General features: G+C 46.1%; 1 long non-coding RNA gene across 1 annotated transcript; it reads right to left on the bottom strand.

Annotated features, from left to right (window-relative positions):
• Positions 1–1313: 1313 nt before the first annotated feature.
• LOC140420304 (uncharacterized) lies at positions 1314–7583 on the bottom strand. Its single transcript, XR_011946282.1, has 2 exons — positions 6083–7583; positions 1314–3145 (listed from the first exon to the last, which is right to left on the bottom strand). It is a non-coding gene; the product is annotated as an uncharacterized lncRNA (long non-coding RNA).
• Between the last annotated feature and the right edge of the window lie 15591 nt (positions 7584–23174).

The following is a 23174-nucleotide window of genomic DNA, read 5'->3' on the forward strand; positions in this document are numbered from 1 at the left end:
CCAGGACACCGGGGATAACTCCCCTGCTCTTCTTCAAAATAGTGGCTGTGGGAACTTTTACATCCACCTGAAAGGGGCAGACAGGGCCTCAGTTTCACATCTTATTTGAGAGAAGGCTGTTCTGACAGGGCAGCATTCCCTCAGTGTTAAGAGAAGGAATGTTGGAACTGTTTTTTGTCCACAGGTCCCTAACTGGGTCTTAACCTTCTGACTCAGAGGTGATAGTGCTGCCCACTGAGCCATGACTGACACTAGTTAGAAAGGAAAAGTTATACTTTAAAACCCTCCACCTTTTGCCTCCAGTGCCTAAATCTAACAACGAAAAACCCAGTATAAATAACATATATTTCACTGACAAATGTTTAAGTGTTGATTTGGAGCCACAAGTTTTAACTTCCCACTTGCTCCTCGGGCACCTTTCTGTCTCTGTTGTTCATTTCAATGACAGCCGAGGACTGAATTTAGCTGAAAATAACGGGGCCTGTGTCCCAGTTGGAAAACTGCCATGGGCGTAGCACTAATAGAGAGAAAGGAAGGTGCTGGAGGACCTTTTGGGAAATGGACCTCCAACCAATTGTTACATCGGTCACTATTCCGATCCCAGACCAGACCCCAACAGTGGCTAGGATACTGGACCAAAACCCCAATATTTCAGTTTATTTGTGTGACTGTGCGGAAAGAATGATTCACTCCAGGAGTGATCGCATGAAGAAATAGGGCTTGGTTATTTTTAAAATAAAAGTTTTTTGTGGCTACAATATTAAACTTTTTAACTTCACACCCAAAAACAACAGCTTACAATTACACATTTAAACATTACTACTCAATCTCCCATTAAACAACAGGAAAAGAAAGATACAGCTCTCAATCTATCTTACTGTGGGAGAATTGTGGACCCAGAATTGAATTTCGCTCTCCAAATCTTTCTCCAAAAATTGCTCTCTAAAGATTTTTAAAATGTCTTTCTGCCTTCCTTGGTTGCACGCAGCAATGACCTCATCTCCCCAAGCTGGAAAACAATATGATCTCTGCCGGTTGCGAAGAACATTAATTCCACAAGTACTTTCCCAGTCAAACCACAGTCCATTAGCCCAGACTGAAAAACACATTCCTTTGTCAATTTCATCTTCTGGCTACTAAAAACACCCAGGCCCTGCAAAACAGGAGCCTTCTTTAAAATAAAAACAGGACCACTGCAGTGAACCGCAGTCTAACTCCACACTTTTAACCCTGAAATTGCCCAATACATTGAAAATTGCATTTTCTAAAATCTTCCAATCGTCACACCCCTCATTAAAAAAAAAATGAACCAGCAATGTCCACAGATGGCTTTATTTTTCTGAAAACTTTTTAAATTTTAAACATTTCTTATTACATGCAACTTATACTCTATAATATCATTTTACATTTTTCAACAGGCAAACATACACGTGAGTGTAGTGAGTATAGTCCATTTTAGTCTCACATGTCACAGTCGCAAGCATAAATTTACCCACTCCTAGATTTCCAAAGACTGGGACGCCCTCCAAGATTACACAAGAAAAGCTTCAACAATTCACTGATATGTAGTTGCCTGGCTCTGACAGCAGAATTCTTCACTTGATGGTCAGACAGGTTGCTATCGATGCTGCAGCATTCATCATCTGTTCTTCACATTTATCAGCTGCTTTGTATTCTGTGTCTGTTGAGGATAGCCAAAAATAATTGGCAATAGATGCAGATGAGGTGTTTCCCCTGGTTGGAGAGTCTAGAACCAGGGGACACAATTTCAATATAAGTCACTTAGGACCGGTCTCGGAGGAGACATTTCTTTACTCCGAGGGTTGTGAATGTTTGGAATTCTCTACCCCAGAGGGCTGTGGAAGGTCAGTCATTGAGTGCGTTTAAAGCAGAGACACAGATTTCTAAATTTGGATTTCTAAAAATTTCTAAATTGTGGGTTTCACCCCCACAACTCTAAAATGTGTAGGGTAGGTGAATTGGCCACACTAAATTGCCCCTTAATTGGAAAACAATAATTGAGTACTCTAAATTTATAAAAAACAAAAATAAAATCCACCTACCCTGAACATCTTTGGATTGTGGGGGCGAAGCCCAGGCAGACACGGGGAGAATGTGCAAACTTAACTCGGACAGTGACCCATGGCCGGGATCGAACCTGGGACCTCGGTGCCGTGAGGCAACTGTGCTAACCACTGCACCACTGTGCTGCCCTATTCTCCAACCATCATTGACCAACTTTCGGAATGAATTAAATGGAGTCCTGGATGTAATTGAGAGCAGAAACAGTAACAGCAGAATCCAACCCCTGGAATCACTTGTGAACCTGTTGGTGTCTCAGCAGGCGCGATGAAACACAAAATCCCTTCCCACACTGAGAGCAGGTAAATGGCTTCTCCTCAGTGTGAACTTGTTGGTGCATCTGCAGGTTGAATGACTGAGTGAATGCCTTCCCACACTGAGAGCAGGTGAATGGCTTCTCCCCAGTGTGAATTCGCTGGTGTGACTTCAGGCTGGATGATTGAGTGAATCCCTTCCCACACTGAGAGCAGATGAACGGCCTCTCCCCAGTGTGAACTCGCTGGTGTTTCTTCAGGCTGGCTAACTCACTGAATTCCTTCCCACATTGAGAGCAGGTGAACGGCCTCTCCCCAGTGTGAAATCGCTGGTGTGTCTGCAGGCTGTGTAACCAAGTGAATCCCTTCTCACACTGAGAGCAGGTGAACGGCTTCTCCCCAGTGTGAACTCGCTGGTGTGACTGCAGGTTGTGTAACCAAGTGAATCTCTTCTCACACTGAGAGCAGGTGAACGGCCTCTCCCCAGTGTGAATCCTTCGATGAGCTTCCAGCACAGATGGGACTCTGAATCCCTTCCCACAGTCCCCACATTTCCACGGTTTCTCCATGTTTTGGGTCTCCTCGTGTCTCTCCAGGTCGGACGATCAGTTCAAGCCTCATCCACACACAGAACACGTGTACGGTCTCTCCCCACTGTGAATGGTGTGATGGTTTTTCAGGCTGTGTAACTGGTTAAATCTCTTTCCACATTTCTTTTCTAGATTTAATGGCCGCTGAACCGAGTGACTTTGTCAGATCTAGACGTGATGTTTGAGATTTCTGTCTGTAAATCCAATCCTTTTAACATCCTGCAAAATGAGTTCACACAATACATCACAGTCAGTACAGGATAGAAATTCAGAACAGACAGTTCTAGTTTCTATGGAACATTCTTCCCTCATTCCCAAAAGTTGCAAATCTCCATCCCACACACTCTCCCTCCATTCTCACTCTGCTGTATCTAATCTTCACCCTCCCAATTCTCCTGAAGGTGCTGATTCAGGCTGATTGACAGATCCATGCTCACTGCTTCCTGTCCTGGACACAGAGATCATAACAAACAGGAGCTGCAGTCGGCCATTAAGCCCATTGAGCCTGCTCAACCATTCAATGGGATCATTGGCCGATCTACCTCAGCATCATTTTCCCACACTATTCCCCATATCCCTCCATATCTTCACTACCTAGAAGCCTATCAATCTCAGTCTTGGAAATACTTGATGACTGAGGCTCCACAGTCCTCTGGGGTAGAGAATTCCAAAGCTTCACCACATTGTCTTCACATTTGACGGGAGCAGCATGGTGGCACAGTGGTTAGCACTGCTGCCTCTCAGCACCAAGTACCCGGGTTTGATCCCGGCCCCGGGTCACTGTCCATGTGGAATCTGCACATTCTCCCCTTGTATGCGTGGATCTCACCCCCACAACCCAAAAGGTGTGTAGGGTATGTGAATTGACCATGCTAAATTGCCCCTCAAGTGGAAAAAAAAAAAGAATTGGGTACTCTACCTTTATTTTTTTTAAAAATTCATTTACGGGATTTGGGCGTCGCTGGTGAGGCCAGTATTTGTTACCCATCCCTAGTTGCCCTTCAGAAGGTGGTGGTGAGTTGCCTTCTTGCACACCCACTGTGCTGTTACGGAGGGAGTTCCAGGATGTTGCTGCAGTGACAGTGAAGGAACAGAGATATATTTCCAAGTTGGCCTATTGAGTGCCCTTGGATCTATTGTGGTGGTGATTCTTTTGTATTTTTGTTATTATGGGAGGGTTTATGTGTTGTTGACTTTATCCTACTCCACAGACAGGGCCTTTATCTGTGAAAGGAGCAGTTTGAGGAAACTTTGGTGCCTCTGGTGTAAACTGAGTTGGAAGAGGGGGTAATGGCACTTCCAGTTTCCACCCCTCTATCACTTTCACCCAGTCCATCTCAGACACTTCACTTCCTTGACCTTTCTGTCTCCATTTCCGGGAATAGACTATCTACTAACATCCATTACAAGCCCACTGACTCCCATAGCTATCTGGACTACAGCTCTTCGCACCCTACATCCTGTAAGGACTCCATCCCTTTCTCTCAGCTCCTTCGCCTCCGTCGCATTTGTTCCGACGATGCCACTTTCCAAAGTGGTGCTTTGAAAATGTGTTCCTTCTTCCTCAACCATGATTTCCCACCTACAGTTTTTGTCAGGGACCTCAACAGTGTGCGGCCTATCTCCCGTGCCACTTCCCTCGCCCCCTGCCCTTTCTCCCAGAACAAGGATAGAGTCCCCCTCATTTGCACATTTCACCCCACCAGCCTCCGTATGTAAAGCATAATCCTCCGCATTTTCACCAACTCCAGCATGATGCCATCACTAAACACATCTTTCCTTCACTCCCACTGTCAGCATTCCGCAGAGACCGTTCCCTTCGGGATAATCTAGTCCACTCCTCCACCATACCCAACACATCTTCCATCACCCATGGCACCTCCCCATGCAATTACAGAAGGTGTAACATCTGCCCCTTTACCTCTTCCATGCTTAACATCCCAGGCATAAAACACTCATTCCAGGTTAAGCACTGTTTCACTTGCCCCTCTTTCAATTTAGTCTATTGCATTTGCAGTTCCCAATGTGGTCTCCTCTATATCGGAGGGACCAAACGTAGACTGGGTGATCGCTTTGCTGAGCACCTTTGGTCTGTGCGCATTCAGAACCCTGACCTTCCCGGAGCTTGCCATTTTAGCACAAGACCCTGCTCCCATGCCCACATTTCTGTCCTTGGCCTGATGCAATGTTCCAGAGAAGCTCAATGCATCCTGGAGGAACAGCATCTCATCTTCTGGTTAGGGATGCTACAGCCTTCCGGTCTCAACATCGAATTCAGCAACTTCAGATGATTAGCTCTACTATGTTTTCATTACATTTCATTTTAACTGTCTTTTAATTTTCTTTCTTTCTTGATATATAATTTTCCTCCCCAATCTTATCCCCACTTTCCTTACCTTTTCTCCCCTTTGCTTCCCTCTTCCCCTCATTTTACCTATTTCCCACCCATGACCCCCTTCTCCCCACATCTGTATCTGTCGCACCTTACCCTCTGATTTTAGTTTCTCTGCTGTTTGACCTTATACACCTTTTATTCTCTCTGGTGACTGCTATTTGCACTCTTTTTTGTTTGTTTCTGTGGCTATGACTCAGCTTTTATTCCCTCACCCTACAGTATAAATATCTCCCACTTTCTATACCCTTTATCTTTGACAAAGGGTCATCTGGACTCGAAATGTCAGCTCTTTTCTCTCCTTACAGGTGCTGCCAGACCTGCTGAGATTTTCCAGCATTTCTTTTCTGGAAACATATAACGTAGCTACAGTTCTATATTACACAACTAGAAATAATAATAAATGTGCTTTATTACAGAACCATTACTAATATATCTAATCTGCACCATATACAAACACCAGACATATCTCTATCCTACATTAATTTACTGTCCCCTTAAATGTCAGCCATCTCCTGGGGAAAGCAGCCCTTTAATTGTGAACATTGGGAAAGAGACCATCCTTTTAGCCAGACAAATAAATGTGTCAAGCTGATGGAGCAAAGGGTGTCAATGTCTTTGAGAGAGAGACCTGGGCCAAGCTTTGCAGAGTCTGCACCCTCCCTGGATTCACTTCCTTTCCCTTCAGTTGCTGCAAGTGACCAATTGAAGGTCCGAATGAGAAAAGAAATGGAAAGGGGGAGAAAAGAAAGTGTTTTACTCACAGATGTTGGGCACACTGCCTGAAGCTGAAACTTCATTCACACAAAGCTGGAGGACCAGAGTCCTTCCGGTCCTCCAATCTTTCCAATGGTTGCTGGCCGCCTGAAAACAATGGGCAACGGATGTCACGTGGTCATGGACGCCCGTTTGACCACAATGGGAAGAATCGTTCCTGCGCACGCGTATCTTCTCCTCTCCTTTGAACATGCGCAGTCCCTGGACGCCCCCGCGCGGTGGATGGAGCGGTTCCTCCGGCGAGGGGCACTATGGGAGATTCAGCCGCCATTAACTATCTCCAAACCAATCTCCAATCCCCTGGTACTGGGATGAAAAGTGGGGGTGAAGGGCAGTGCCCCCATTCTGGACACAAAGTACATGTGGGGAGTCACTGGATTTTATTGTGACGCCCCTTAGCACAATTTCTTGTTAACTTCAGGTGTAAAGATTTAGACATATTGGGGAGAGCAATAGGTGAGTGTGAAACTGAACCCGAGAGTCAGCACCTTCAGGGGAGGAGAATTGGGGATAAAGCAGGAGGAGAATATTGAGAAGAATTAGTGTTACAATTAATAGGGAGAGAGTGTGTGGATGCAGAGTCAGAGTCAGAGAGAAGTAGCATTTTCTGTCACATGATCATGAGCTTGGACAATTTTATCGAATCATTTGTAAAACTTGGATTTACAATGTCCCTGTGAAACACCTTGAGAAATTGAATTACATTAAATGTGCTGTATAAATGCAAATTACTGTGTTATTGAAGACTGACACTTGAGCTCCTCCATTACCCTGAACACCTGCTAGACGGTCATGAACAGTCTGTTTACACAGACATATTCACACAGATCAGCCCAGCCCACCCATTCTCAGTGAATCTGCTGTTCTCAGGCTCCCTTGCAACTCTATCCCTACTCTCACTGCGCTGAGCTCAAGTGTGAACAAAGCATTTTTGTCTTCAGATTTTTAGTGTGAGAGGTTAAACCTATCAGGAGACGATGAATAGGTTGGGTCGCTGCTCTCATCGAATTACAAAGCTGAGGGGCTAATGGAGGGCTGTAAATTATGAAAGATTTTGATAAACATGGAGAATGTTTTCATTTGTAAGGGGAAGAGCAAAACGAGAGACTATCAATGTGAGACAATCTAATCAGGAATTCAAGAGAACCTTCTTCCCCAGAGAGTGGTGGGAATGTAGAACTCGCTACCACAGGGATTGGTGGAGGTGAATAACATCGATATATTTATGGGGAAGCTGGATGAACACACGAGGGAGAAATGAACAGATGGATGCACTGATAGAGTCAGATGGGAAAGCATGAGAGGAAGCTCAAGTGAAGTCTAAACACTGGCATGGATTGATTGGGCTGTTTCTATGTTGTATATTCAATGTAATTTAGCCTGGTATTGCCTTTAACTCTCACATAGTCGATTCCAGGTTAAAGAGAAACAGTTTCATTCCCAGAAAAACATTTCAGCTCATTGTTTCCAGCTATTGTCCAATCAGTGCTTCTTGTCAGTCAGGTGTCCATGTGAAGAGTCAATGTATTCAATTCAACTACAAAGATCTCCTGTAATTTGTACCAATATATCTTTGAAGAGCAGATCTTTTTTTCAAATGGGTTGGATCAGTTAAATTTAATAGGTTTCAATCAATTCTTAAAAGTGCTTAATTATCAGTCTTACTCAAATCGGAGAGTTTGTTTTATACACGACAAAGCAGACACTGGATCATCACCCCATTCACCATCTACAAGCGGCACAGTAGCAGTGGTTAGCACCATTGCGTCACAGTGCCAGGGACCCGGGTTCGATTCCCAGCTTGGGTTACTGTCTGTGAGGCGTCTGCACGTTCTCCTCATGTCAGTGTAGGTTTCTTCCGGGTGCGCTGGTTTCCTCCCACGAGCCCTTAAAGATGTTCTGTTCCCGTACCAGCCTCCCCGAACAGGCTCCGGAATGTGGCGACGAGGGGCTTTTCACAGTAACTTCATTTGAAGCCTACTTGTGACAATAAGCGATTTTCATTTTCATTTCATTTCATGTTCGGTGAATTGGACATTCTGAATTCTCCCTCAGTGTACCCGAACAAGTGCCGGAGTGTGGCGACGAGGGGATTTTCGCAGTAACTTAATTGCAGTGTTAAAGTGAGCCTCCTTGTGACATTCATAAAGATTATTATTGTAAAGAAGCTCTGCATCGACTTATCAAGCATCCTTTGACGGCAGCATCCAAACAGGGTTACACCCATTTTCCAACATTAGAGGTCGCTGTGGCTGTTGGATAGAATCAATGTGGGAGCTTTAGTGAACTAGTCTGCCCAGGATCTATTTCTAAAAACTCATCACAACATATTGCCTTGTTAGCTACTAACTGACAGAATTATTGTTACATTTCAGGATGCTCTCCTCCTTCTGGGTGGGTAGGTTTCGGAGGACGACCTGCCTCCTGCACGGTTCGCGTTATTTGGCTGTGGTTCCCCTCCCCCAGTCTCACCTCACCAGCTTCTGTCCCTCATCGACTCAACCCTGTGCAAAGAGCAGCAAAGACAGGAGCACGGAGTCGAGGTGTAGATCAGCCAGGAACTGACTGAGTGGAGAGTCCCTAACAAATCTTCCCGTTTATTTGTGTTTTAATGGGGACTGGGACCAGTTCTAATGTTTGTCTGCCTGTCTCTCACTCAAAGATTTTAACGTGTTCACATAAAACTTGAGCATCTCAGATACACACCAAACCCATTGAATGTCCTCATTTTATTGACCTGATCCAGGTTCGACTTCTTTATCAACTAAACACCTTATTATCTTCCAGGTCTTAGTAATAAACAGCGGATGTTCCAGTTTAAACTGGATTTCCTTTGGTTCCTCCCACCTTTCCCAGATATCAAAAGGAAATTGGATGGGGACTTGAGGGCAATAAACTCACAGGGGTACGAGGTTAGAAGGCGCGAATGGGACTGAATGGATGATTTACACCGGGTTAGCATGGATCCGATGGGTAGAATGGCCTCCTCCACTGCCCTAATGACTCTCTGTCTCTTGTTACCATCCCTGTAGAGATTGATAACTTATTAAATGAAAGGAATCTCCAATGGAGAGAAAACCAAAGGACAAAATTTAACATTTTCAAACTTTCACTCTAACAAACCAACTAAAATCGACACAAACATGAATTAACATGGACTGGATATTTCACAGAACAAGAGAAATTTGACATTAATAGTCAGTACAACAAAGATACATCTCACGTTGTTCTGAGCCCTCACATTACTTCCTGTAGAAATGTTGCACCATGGACAATCTCACAGTCTTCCCAATCTCCCTCAGCAATGTCGGATCCCTCACTTCCCACCCAATGGACTTGGCCTTTGAGTCACTTCCACCACCAGCCGAATTCTATCCAAGGTCCGTGAATATTGTGAACACCAACAAACTGCATGTCTGTAAATGCTCTCTCTTTCGGGTTGTGACTTTCTTATGTCCCCAGAAACTCAATTTTTGGATCTCTTTAAACAGTATGGTTGGATTTCGCATAACTGAAATAGAAGCAAATGGTGTTTTCCGATCCACAACTCCCTGCTCTCTTAGCCTTTAGCTAGCTGTCCTTTCCAACTGTGTAACAGACGATGTAATACAGTCCCTGCTGTATTCTCAGTGCACTGCTTCAACACCCGGACTTGTTGGAAGCTCCATGCTCTGTTTTGAACTGCAGGTTATCTTCTTAACTCTTCTTACCCCCCAGCAACTGAACCTGCTTTAGTAGGATGGAACGTGTAACTGAATATACAATTATCTGTCTATTTACTCTCAGCTTCATCAGCTTTTCATTCCCAGAACAACCTCAGGTCACATGGTCATTTCTTGGAACTGATGACCTCAGAACCAGGAAATCAATTCCTTTCCTTCAGAAGAATCTCCAGTTTCACTTTGGGTCTTAAAGGGGTCATTGCACAAATTTTCCCAAAGTACCTGGGTCATCACATGCCTGCCCATCCCCAAGGAATAAAGCTTCTGAAGTAAGCATGTTTTCAGAATCCTTTCATACTACAACACATTTGAACATTATAAACACTGTAACAAGGACCTTATTACACATTGTACAGATAATGGTTTCTATTTTTCCCATTTTACAATGAAACATAGCACCTTGGCAAAACTATAAGCTTAACCCTGAACAAAACTAACCCAATGTGACAATGAGGTTTTAAAGTTCAGCTTGCTCGAGAGTCCCAGTGCTCTTGTCAACAAGAGTCCATTTTACTATTGGTTGAACCTTCCCAAGAGATCTTCTTTCCCAAGTCACACAGTCTTTCCAGTTTTCCCATGTCCATGTCCTTGGTTAACATAGAAAATACAGCACAGAACAGGCCCTTCGGCCCACGATGTTGTGCCGAACCTTTGTCCTAGATTAATCATAGATTATCATTGAATTTACAGTGCAGAAGGAGACCACGCAGCCCCCCGAGTCTGCACCAGCTCCCGGAAAGAGCACCCCACCCAAACTCAACACCTCCACCCAACACCAAGGGCAATTTGGACATTAAGGGCAACTTATCATTGGCCAATTCACCCAACCCGCACATCTCTGGACTGTGGGAGGAAACCGGAGCACCCGGAGGAAACCCACGCAGACACGGGGAGGACGCGCAGACTCCGCACAGACAGCGACCCAAGCCGGAATCGAACCTGGGACCCTGGAGCTGCGAAGCAACCTTGCCACCCACAATGCCACCGTGCCGCCCTTGAGAACAAATAAATCTACACTGTATCATTTTACTGTAATCCATGTACCTATCCAATAGCTGCTTGAAGGTCCCTAATGTTTCCGACTCAACTACTTCCACAGGCAGTGCATTCCATGCCCCCACTACTCTCTGGGTAAAGAACCTACCTCTGATATCCCTCCTATATCTTCCACCTTTCACCTTAAATTTATGACCCCTTGTAATGGTTTGTTCCACCCGGGGAAAAAGTCTCTGACTGTCTACTCTATCTATTCCCCTGATCATCTTATAAACCTATATCAAGTCGCCCCTCATCCTTCTCCGTTCCAATGAGAAAAGGCCTAGCACCCTCAACCTTTCCTCGTAAGACCTACTCTCCATTCCAGGCAACATCATGGTAAATCTTCTTTGCACCTTTTCCAAAGCTTCCACATCCTTCCTAAAATGAGGCGACCAGAACTGTACACAGTACTCCAAATGTGGCCTTACCAAATGTGGTTAAGGGATAGGATTTGTGACAGCTTCAAAGGTTTTCCATATCGGAGGTCTGATTAACTTGGTCAGGAACCGCACTGCTGATTGCTGGCGATCCATCTGGATTTTGGGAGCTGCCTGTGAGGAATTGGACTTGGAGAGAAAATTCCATCATGTTGCTTTTTCCCTCCGAGTTAAGCAATTTGTGTGGACAGTGGGATCTGTGTACACAGCGGGATACAGTCGGGAGGGAGTGACTCTGGGAGTTCTCAACATCGACTCTGGACCCCAAGAGGTCTCGCGACATCAGGGAAAATATGGGTAAGGAAACCTCCTACTGATTATCGCCTACCGTCCCATCCCACTGGTTAATCAATATTCCTTAATGCTGAACATCACTTTGAGTCAAGAACACAGAATGTATTCTGGGTGGGGCATTCTAATGCCCATCACTGGCTCAGTAGCTTCACTACTAAAGCAAGCTGGCTGAGTACTAAAGGACACAGCTGCCCGACTGGGCCCGGCGAGGAAAGTAACAAGAGGGAAATACCTCCTGAACTTCATCTTCACCAACCTGCCTATCACAACTAGATCTGTCCGTGACAGCATTGGGAGGAGTGATCACCACACAGCTCTTGAGCAAAGTATGATCTTCACATGGAGAATAATGCACCCCCCCCCCCTTCCCCGCATCGTGTTGTGTGGCACTACCACTGTGCTACATGGGATAGATTTCAAACAGATTGAGCAACTCAAAACTGGGCATCCATGAGATGCTGTGGACCATCAGCAGCAGAATTGAATTAAATCGCAATCTGCAATCTCGTGGCCTGGTATATCTCCACTCTACCATTACAATCAAGCCAGGGGATGAACCCGGTTCAATGAAGAGTGCAAGAGGGAATACTAGGAACAGCACCAGCCATACCTGAACATGAGGTGACAATCTGGTGAAGCGGTAACAGAGGATGACTTACCTGCCAAACAGCAAAAGCAAACAGAAAGGGCAAAGACATCCCACAACCAAGGGATCAGATCTAAGCTCTGCAGTCCTGTCACATCCACTGGGAATGGTGATGGATAATTAAACAACTAACAGGAGGAGGCTGCACAAATACCCCCATCCTCAATGATGAGGGAGCCCAGCATTTCAATATAAAAGACAAGGCTGAAGCATTCGCAACAATCTTCAGCCAGAGGTGCCGCATTGATGATCCATCTCGACCTCCTCTTGAGGTCCCCAACATCTCAGATCGTAATCTTCAGTCAATTCGATTCACTCAGAAACTGAACTGAACCAACCATATCAATACTGTGGCTACAAGAGTAGGTCAGAGACTGAGAATCCTGCAGCGAAGAACTCACCTCCTCAATCCCCAAAGCCTGTCCACCATCTGCAAAGCACAGGTCAGGGGTGTGATGGATTATTCTCACTGTCTGGATTAGTACAGCTCCATCAACATTCTGGAAGCTTGACACCATCCAGTACAAAGCAGACCACTTGATTGGGACCCCATCCAACACCTTCAACACTCACTCCCTCCACCACCATCACACAGTGGCAGCAGTGTCTGTACCACCGACAAGATTCACTGCAGGAATTCACCATGACTTCATTTCTGGGAGCGGGAGAGAGAGGGGGAGCCAGAGTGCAGCTTGGGAATCAGGTAGGTTCTTAAACTTACCCCCAGGTTCCAGTGGCCTTCATTTCCGGGAGCGGGAGAGAGAGAGGGAGCTGGAGTGCAGCTTGGGAATCAGGTAGGTGCTTAAGTGTTTTATTTTTACCTGTATTTAAGTTGGGCGGTTGCTAAACCCGAGACACTACACTTGTAGTGTCCCCACCCTTCCACCTCCTCTAACCTAAGGAGGTGAGTGAATATCAGGTAAGCTCTTTCTTTCTTTTCTTTTATCCGCAAGTTATCTGGAGGGCATGGCAGGGAACGCAGTGCAATGTTCCTCCTGCAGAATGTTTGAGGTGAGGGATGCCATCAGTGTCCCTGTTGAATTCACCTGTGGGAAGTGCAACCATCTCCAGCTCCTCAGAAACCACGTTAGGGAACTGGAGCAGGATCTGGATGAACTTCGGATCATTCGGGAGGCAGAGGTGGTCATAGATAGTAGCTTCAGGGATGTAGTTAGATGGGTGACGGTGAGAGGGGCTGGGAGGAAACAGTCAGTACAGAGATCCCCTGTGGTCGTTCCCCTCAGTAACAAGTATACCGCTTTGGATACTGTTGAGGGGACCGGCCTACCAGGGGTAAACCATGGCAACTGGATCTCCAGCACTGAGTCCGTCCCTGTGGCTCAGATGGAAAGGGGGAAGAGCAGGAGAGCAATAGTTATTGGGGACTCGATAGCTAGAGGGACAGATAGACGGTTCTGTGGCAACGAAAGAGACTCAAGGAGGTATGTTGCCTCCCAGGTGCCAGGGTCCGTGACGTCTCGGACCGTGTTTTCAGAATCCTTAAGGGGGAGGGGGAACACTCACAAGTCTTGGTACACATCGGTACCAACGACATAGGTAAGAGAAGGGACGGGGATTTAAAACAGGAATTTAGGGAGCTAGGGTGGAAGCTAAGAGCCAGGACAAACCATGTTGTCATCTCTGGTTTGTTGCCGATGCCACGTGCTAGCGAGTTGAGGAACAGGGAGAGAGTGCAGATAAACATGTGGCTGCAGGGATGGTGTAGGATGGAGGGTTTCAGTTACGTGGATAATTTGAGCACATCCTGGGGAAGGTAGGACCTGTACAGACAGGATGGTTTGCACCTGAACTAGAGGGGCACCAATATCCTGGGAGGGAAATTTGCTACGGCACTTTGGGGGGGGGTTTAAACTAATTTGTCAGGGGGATGGGAAAACGAGCTGTAGTCCAGAAGCCAGTGTTGAGAGTAGGGAGGTACTGAGGAGGGTATCAAGGTCGCAGGAGTGTACCGGCAGACAGGAAGGTGGGTTGAAGTGTGTCTACTTCAATGCAAGGAGCATCCGGAATAAGGTAGATGAACTTGGAGCATGGATTGGTACTTGGGACTATGATGTTGTGGCCATAACGGAGACATGGTTAGAACAGGGACAGGAATGGTTGTTGGAAGTTCCAGGGTATAGATGTTTCAGTAAGAGTAGGGAAGGTGGTAAAAGAGGTTGAGGAGTAGCATTATTAAATAAGGATAGTTTAATGGCTGCAGAAAGGCAGCTTGAAGGGGATCTGCCTACTGAGGTAGTATGGGCTGAAGTTAGAAATAGGAAAGGAGCGGTCACGCTGTTAGGAGTTTTCTATAGACCCCCAAATAGTAACAGAGATGTGGAGGAAGAAATTGCAAGGCAGATCATGGATAGGTGTGGAGGTCTCAGGGTAGTTGTCATGGGTGACTTTAACTTTCCAAATATTGATTGGAACCTCTATAGGTCAAACAGTTTGGATGGGGCAGTTTTTGTACAGAGTGTGCAGGAGGGCTTCCTGACACAATATGTGGATAGGCCGACAAGAGGTGGGGCCACATTGGATTTGATACTAGGTAATGAACTGGGCCAAGTGTTAGATTTGTTTGTGGGAGAGCACTTTGGTGATAGTGACCACAATTCGGTGTCTTTCACTATTGCAATGGAGAGGGATAGGGCCATACGGCAGGGCAAGGTTTATAATTGGGGGAGGGGTAATTATGATGCGATTCGGCAAGAATTAGGGAGCAAAAGATGGGAACAGAAACTGTCAGAGAAAGGCACAAATGAAAAGTGGAGCTTGTTCAAGGAGCAAATACTGCATGTCCTTGATAGGTATGTCCCTGTCAGGCAGGGAGGAAATGGCCGTGTGAGGGAATCATGGTTCACAAAAGAGGTTGAATGTTTTGTCAAGAGCAAAAAGGAAGTGTATAAGGATGAGAAAACAAGGTTCAGTTGGGTCGCTTGAGGGTTACAAGGTAGCAAGGAATGAGCTAAAAAAAAAAAAAAGGGCTTAGGAGAGCTAGGAGGGGGCATGAGAGGTCCTTGGCGGGTCGGATCAAGGAAAACCCTAAGGCTTTTTACTCTTATGTGAGAAATAAAAGAATGAACAGGGTGAGGTTAGGGCCGGTCAAGGACAGTAGTTGGGAACTTATGCATGGAGTCAGAAGAGATAGGAGAGGCGTTAAATGAATACTTTTCTTCAGTGTTCACCAAGGAGAGGGGCCATGTTTTTGAGGATGAGAGTGTGATACAGGTGGGTAAGCTGGAGGAGGTAGATGTTCTGAGGGAGGATGTGTTAGCAATTTTGAAAAACCTTAGGGTTGACAAGTCCCCTGTGCCAGATGGGATATATCCTAGGATTCTTTGAGCGGCAAGGGATGAGATTGCAGAGCCTTTGGCTTTGATCTTTGGGTCCTCACTGTCCAAGTGGGTAGTGCCAGAGGACTGGACAGTGGTGAATGTTGTTCCTCTGTTCAAGAAAGGGAATAGAAATGACCCTGGTAATTATAGGCCGGTTAGTCTTACTTCGGTGGTCGGTAAGTTAATTGAAAAGGTCCTGAAGGATAGGATTTATAATCATTTGGAAAGATGCAGCTTAATCCGGGGCAGTCAACACGGATTTCTGAAGGGTAAATCTTGCCTCACAAATTTGATTGAATTCTTTGAGGAGGTAACTAAGTGTGTAGATGAAGGTAGAGCAGTTGATGTCGTTTACACGGATTTTAGTAAGGCATTCGATAAAGTTCCCCATGGTCGGCTCATGAAGAAAGTAAGGAGGTGTGGGATACAGGGAAATTTGGCCAATTGGATAAGTAACTGGCTATCATATAGAAGACAGAGGGTGGTGGTGGATGGAAATTTTTCAGACTGGAGACCAGTTACCAGCGGTGTACCACAGGGATCAATGCTGGATCCTCTGCTATTTGTGATTTTTATCAATGACTTGGAGGAGGGGGCTGAAGGGTGGGTCAATAAATTTGCTGATGACACCAAGATTGGTGGAGTAGTGGATGAGGTGGAGGGCTGTTGTGGACTGCAAAGAGACATTGATAGGATGCAGAGCTGGGCAGAAAAATGGCAGATGGAGTTTAACCCTGATAAGTGCGAAGTGATTCATTTTGGATGCGGATTACAGGGTCAACGGCAGGATTCTGAGGAATGTGGAGGAACAGAAAGATCTTGGGGCTCATGTCCACAGATCTCTGAAGGTTGCCACTCAAGTGGATAGAGCCACAAAGAAGGTCTATATTGTGTTACCGTTTATTAACAGGGGGCTTAAGTTTAAGAGCCGTGGGGTTATGCTGCAACTGTATAAGACCCTGGCGAGACCACACTTGGAATATTGTGTGCAATTCTGGTCACCTCACTATAGGAAGGAAGCATTGGAAAGGGTGCAAATGAGATTTACCAGGATGCTGCCTGGTTTGGAGGGTAAGTCTTATGAGGAAAGATTGAGGGAGCTCGGGCTTTTTTCTTTGGAGTGGAGGAGAATGAGAGGCGACTTTATAGAGGTTTATAGGATGATGAGGGGGATAGATAGAGTGGACGTTCAGAGACTATTTCCTCGGGTGGATGTAGCTGTTACAATCTGTTATAAGATTCAGGGTGGGAGATATAGGAGGGATGTCCGAGGTAGGTCCTTTACTCAGAGAGTGGTTAGGGTGTGGAATGGACTGCCTGCTGTGATAGTGGAGTCGGACACTTTAGGAACTTTCAAGCGGTTATTGGATAGGCACATGGAGCACACCACAATGACAGGGAGCGGGATAGTTTGATTTTGGTTTCGGACAAAACTCGGCACAACATCGAGGGCCGAAGGGCCTGTTCTGTGCTGTAATGTTCTATGTTCTATGACTATCACCGGCAACTTCCAAACTCACGGCCTCTGCCACCTAGAGAAGGACAAGAGCTACTGACACAAGGGAACACCGTCATCTGCAAATTCCTCTCTGAGCCACACATCATCCTGACTTGGAAGCAAATTGCCGTTTTTCACTGTCGCTAGGTGAAAATCCTCGAGCATTATTAAAGAAGTAATATCAGGACATTTGGAAAGTCAAAACACAATGCATCAGAGTCTGCATGGTTTTATGAAGGGTAAATCATGTTTGACTAATTTGCTAAGAAGTCTCCGAAGATGTAAGTAACAAGCCAAGTGGAGAATGGGGATCCTGTAGATGTCGTAAAAAACTGGAAACATTCGTTTCCCTGCTGTTTGACCTTTCACGTCTTTTGTTCTCTCCGGGGACTGCCATTAGCACTCTTTCCCCTTGGTTTCTGTGGCCATTAGCACCCGGTTTTCCTGAGTTTCTGTGGCTATGACTCATCTTTCATTCTCACTCCACAGTATAAATATTTCCCATTTTCTCTGTCTGTTAGCTTTGACAAATGGTCATCGGACTTGAAACGTTGGCTCTTTTCTCTCCCAACAGATGCTGCCAGACCTGCTGAGATTTTCCAGCATTTTCTCTTCTGTAGATCTCTAGACTTCCAAAAGACATTTGGTAAGGTGCCATAAAGAAGGTTAATGAACAAGGTTCAATGAACACGGGATTCGGGGTAATTTTTTAGCTTGGATAGAAGATTGGCTGATGGGCAGAAGACAAAAAATCGGGATGAATGTGTCTTTTTCTGGATGGCAAGATGGAACTAGTGGACTGCACAGGGTTTGGCCCTTGGGCCCCAACTATTTACAATTTATATAAACGACTTGGACACAGAGTTAGATGGTTCTATAGCCAATTTTGCAGATTACACTAAAATAGGTGGGACAGTAAGTTGCAATGAGGAAATAAGAACCTTACAAATGGATATAGATAGGTCAGGTAAGTGGGTCAAAATGTGGCAGATAGAATTTAATGTGGATAAGTGTGAGGTCATCCATTTTGGTCAGAAAAATGGAAACGCAACTTATTATCTAAATGGAGAGAGACTTTGGGGTGCTCCGATGCAGAGGGATCTGGGTGTCCTCATTAATGAGTCACAGAAAACTAGCATGCAGGTACAGCTGGTAGTAAAGAAAGTGAATGGAATGTTGACATTTACAGCTAAAGGCACAGAGCATAAAGGTAAGGAAGTGTTGTTGCAACTGTACAAGGCATTGGTGAGACCGCACCTGGAGTACTGTGCACAGTTTTGGTCCCCTTATTTGAGGAAAGATGTAGTAGCATTGGAGACAGCTCAGAGGAGGTTCCTCGGAACATAGAAATTAGGAGTAAGCAATTCAGCCCTTCGAGCCTGCTCCACCATTCAATCAGATCATGGCTGATCTCTTCCTATCTCAAATTCACTTCCCTACCTGTTCCCCAGATCCCTTTAACATGTTTTTAAAATCAGAAATATATCTATCTGCTTCTTGAAACCATTTATTGATTCAGTTTCCACTGCACTTTGGGGCAGCGAGTTCCACAAATTCACCATTCTCTGCGAGAAGTAGCTCCTCCTCATCTGAGTTCCAAATCTACCGATTCTCAACCTATACCTGATCTTCAATTGGTGACTTGCAGCATCTGAAGGAAAAGAAAGTGAATCCAGGGAAGGCGCAGCCCCTCAGTGATTCTGTTCTGATACTGTATAAGTATTGAGGATTTCTGTTGTTCAGTGGAGAAGGCTTACTCCCTGCGAGCATAATCATTAAATGTTTGACGTTTGGAGCAGACCCGAATGAGTGATTCTTTCAGATTCATTCCTTCTAACAGGAGATTTTCAGGTTTGGAAAGAAAGGGATCAGCATGGATCTGTCAATCAGTCTGAATCAACACCTTCAGGAGAATTGGGAGGGTGAATATTAGATACAGCAGAGTGAGAATGGAGGGAGAGTGTGTGGGATGGAAATTTACAGTTTTTTGGGAGCGAGAGAGGAAAGAATGTTCCAGGGAAACTACAACTGTCTGTTCTGAATTTCTATCCTGTACTGACAGTGATGTCTTTTATAAACTCCTTTTACAGCCTATTACAATGTGAGATCTATGGACAGAAATCGCACATTAAATGTCACGTCAAGATCTGACAGTCACTCAATTCACCTGAATATCATTGGCTTGTGAATCTCGAAGGAGAAATGTTTGTTCAGTCGGCTTAAACAGATTTTTAGCATCAGTGCGACTGGAAAAGCACCGAGACACACCCACCCGAGTGAGAGTGTTCCAGAGCACGGACTGTGGAAAGAACTTGAACCAGTTACACAGCCATTCACAGCGGGGAGAGACCCTACACGTGTTCTGTGTGTCGATGAGCCTTCAACTCATCATCAATCTTTGATGGTAACAAGGACACCAGCACCATGAAAAAAACGTGGAAATGTGTTGACTATGGGAAAGGATTCCAGTCCCCATCTGCTCTTGAAACCCATCAACGCAGTCACACTGGGGAGAGGCCATTCACCTGTTCTGAGTGTTGGAAGGGATTCAGTGATTCATCCAACCTGCTGTTGCACCAGCGAGTTCACACTCGGGAAAGGCTATTCAACTGCTCTGAAAGTGGGAAGGGATTCACTCGTTCATCCTCTCTGCTGCGACACTAGCAAGTTCACACTGGGGAGAGGCCGTTCACCTGTTCTCACTGTGGGAAAGGATTTACTCAGTTATCCAGCCTGCAAACACACCAGCGAGTTTACACTGGGGAGAGGATGTTCACCTGCTCTCAGTGTGGGAAGGGATTCAGTCGGTTATCCCAACTGCAGACACACCAGCGAGTTCACTCTGGGGAGAGACTATTCACTTGCTCTGGCTGTGCGAAGGGATTCACCGATTCATCCTACCTGTTGATACACCAGCGGCTTCACACTGGGGAGCGGCCATTCACCTGTTCTCAGTGTGGGTAGGGTTTTAGTCAGTCATCCCAACTGCTGACACACCAGCGAGTTCACACCTGGGAGAGGCCATTTATCTGCTGCGAATGTGGAAAGGGATTCACTGATTCATCGGCCCTCCAGAAGCACCGGCGAGTTCACACTGGGGAGAAGCCGTTCACCTGCTGTGACTGTGGGAAAGGATTCGCTCAGTCTTCCCAACTGCTGACTCACCAGCGGGATCACACAGGGGAGAGACCATTCCCCTGCTCTGAGTGTGGGAAGGGATCCACTCAGTTGTCCAACCTGTTGATGCACCAGTGTCTTCACAAGTGATTAAAGGAGTTGGAGTCTGTTGTTATTGCTGCTGTTAATCACATCCATGATTGAATTGTAACATAGAATCATAAAATCTCTACAGTGCAGGAGGCCATTCAGCCCTTCGAGTCTGCACTGACCCTTGGAAAGATTACCCCACCGAGGTCCACGCCCTGACCCTTATTCCTGTAACCCAGTAACCTCACCTAACCTCTTTTGGACACTTAGGGATAATTTAGCACGGCCAGTCCACCTAACCTGCACATCTTTGGTTTGTGGAAGGAAACCGGAGCACCCGGAGGAAACCCACGAAGATATGGGGAGAATGTGCCAACGCCCCAAGACTAGAATTGAACCCGGATCCCTGGCACTGTGAGGCAGGAGTGTGCACCACTGTGCCATTGTTCTGCCCCAAACATAAAGGATTAACAGCTGGGATGCGCTAATGTCAGACACTGATGATGATGTACCAGTGGCATCAGCCAGTCGTGTGTTAGACTCAGAGGTTGGAATCCTGCCTCTGAGCAGCATCCCTGCTCTGTAACCTGTTCAGATATCGTACTAATAAACTATTTTCAAGCAGATATCAGAATGTAACCATAGTTTGTGCAAGAACCGAGGGCCTTGCCTGTAGTCCAATGTAGAAGGACACATCAAAGAACATGGTGGCAGTGATGAAGATGTTGATGTAAAAAACATTTTGATCATATCGAAGAAGGAGACTAACTGGAGAGAGAGGTAATAAATACCCTCTACCTGGTGAGCAGTCCCTGTCCTTGTCCTGAAGTGGAGATGCCGGCGTTGGACTGGGGTGGGCACAGTAAGAAGTCTTAACAACAGCAGGTTAAAGTCCGACAGGTTTGTTCCACATCATTAGCTTTTGGAGCACAGCTCCTTCACTGACACTCACCTGAGGAAGGAGCTGTGCTCCGAAAGCTAGTGATTCAAAACAAATCTGTTGGATTTTAATCTGGTGTTGTAAGACTTCGTGTCCTGGAGGAGGAGGTTCACTGGAGAGACAGGTAATGATGACCCTCCCTGCTGAGCAGTCCCTGTCCTTGTCCTGGAGGAGGAGGTTCACTGGAGGGAGAGGTAATGATGACCCTCCCTGCTGAGCAGTCCCTGTCCTTGTCCTGAAGGAGGAGGTTCACTGGAGGGAGAGGTAATGATGACCCTCCCTGCTGAGCAGTCCCTGTCCTTGTCCTGAAGGAGGAGGTTCACTGGAGGGAGAGGTAATGATGACCCTCCCTGCTGAGCAGTCCCTGTCCTTGTCCTGAAGGAGGAGGTTCACTGGAGGGAGAGGTAATGATGACCCTCCCTGCTGAGCAGTCCCTGTCCTTGTCCTGAAGGAGGAGGTTCACTGGAGGGAAAGGTAATGATGACACTCCCTGCTGAGCAGTCCCTGTCCTTGTCCTGAAGGAGGAGATTCACTGGAGGGAGAGGTAATGATGACCCTCCCTGCTGAGCAGTCCCTGTCCTTGCCCCACCCGCAGAGAGGCCAGCAGTGCGAGTTGTGGAAACACCATTTTCTCTGGTACCGGCTGCATCAGGTCTTCATGAAATGAAGCAAAAGCTTCAAATCAGCACCTTTCTTGTCTGTTACTGGACCGACTGCAGCAACGTTCTCAAAGGCAGGTGTGCAGGCGGCACTGCAGACTTTGTGTACCTTCTCAAAACTGTTGACATGTATTTTAGACGGCTACAGAACTCCTGGATAGTATATTTGGGAGTGGGGAGGGGTGGGGGGGGGGGGGGGGGAAGAGAGAGAGAGAGATCTAGTGTAACAGGTTAAGAGATGGCACATGCTACTGTATGACGTGGATGCTGATTTATTAACACGTGTTAGACTCTCAAGGGAGGGTTGAAATCGCGCCGAGGAGTAACATGCCTACTCTGTAACTTGTTTAGATGTAGAACTAATAAACAAGTGTTAAACAGACACCGGAGTAAGTCCATAGTCTGCAAACCAAGTCCCATGTCTAGAGTCCAATCTAAAAGGACACATCTCAGAATAGGGATGTTTGGTTTGTGTTTCCTGTCTGCAAAAACCTCTCTACTCATCGCCTGGGAAAGGAGATTACAAAGGACATCGCCGTAAGGAAAGGGCAGAAATCCAGAACTGACAATTCTAGTCATCAGAGAACATCCTTTTCCCTCTCAAACTATAAATCACTGTTCCCCCGCACACTCCCTATTGATTGTAACCCTAATGCATCTCCTCCCATCACACTTGCCATGGACACCTCACTAACAGAGAGACAGGAAGGTGCTGGAGGATGGACTGGGAAATGGGCCTCTATCAATCAGGGCACGAGGGGGAGGGGGGGGGGGGGGGTTATTGGGGCTGATGGTGCCTGGCCACAGGGTTCAGTGCCCGTGTCCAAAGTAGGGAGTCACAGGAACAGAGTACAGAGGAACCAAAGAGAAACAATTTGCATCCTGAACATCCTTTACTCTAGTTGGCTTTGATCCTCAAATAACCTTCTATATCTCACCTTTTCTCTTAGATTAATAAACATTTGTTATAAAAGTATTTGATTTTTCTGGACTTTTCATGAATAGATTGATGTACTTTAGGGAAAGTGGGTGAGAGGGGTTGACAGGCTCTTTAACAGAAAGTGAGTCCCTCAGAGGTAATTGGCAAAGGAGCCAGAGGGAGAGATGAGAATTTATTTTTGACACAGCGATGTTAGAAATGGGGTTCCGGGGCAGAACGGTGGATCAGTGATTAGCACTGCTGCCTACGATGCTGAGGACCCGGGGTCTATCCGGGCCCCAGGTCACTGCCCATGTGGAGTTTGCACATTCTCCCCGTGTCTGTGTGGGTCTCACCCCCACAACCCAAAGATGTGCAGGA

Source organism: Scyliorhinus torazame, chromosome 5 (genome assembly GCF_047496885.1).
Source record: "Scyliorhinus torazame isolate Kashiwa2021f chromosome 5, sScyTor2.1, whole genome shotgun sequence".
NCBI lineage: Eukaryota > Metazoa > Chordata > Chondrichthyes > Carcharhiniformes > Scyliorhinidae > Scyliorhinus > Scyliorhinus torazame.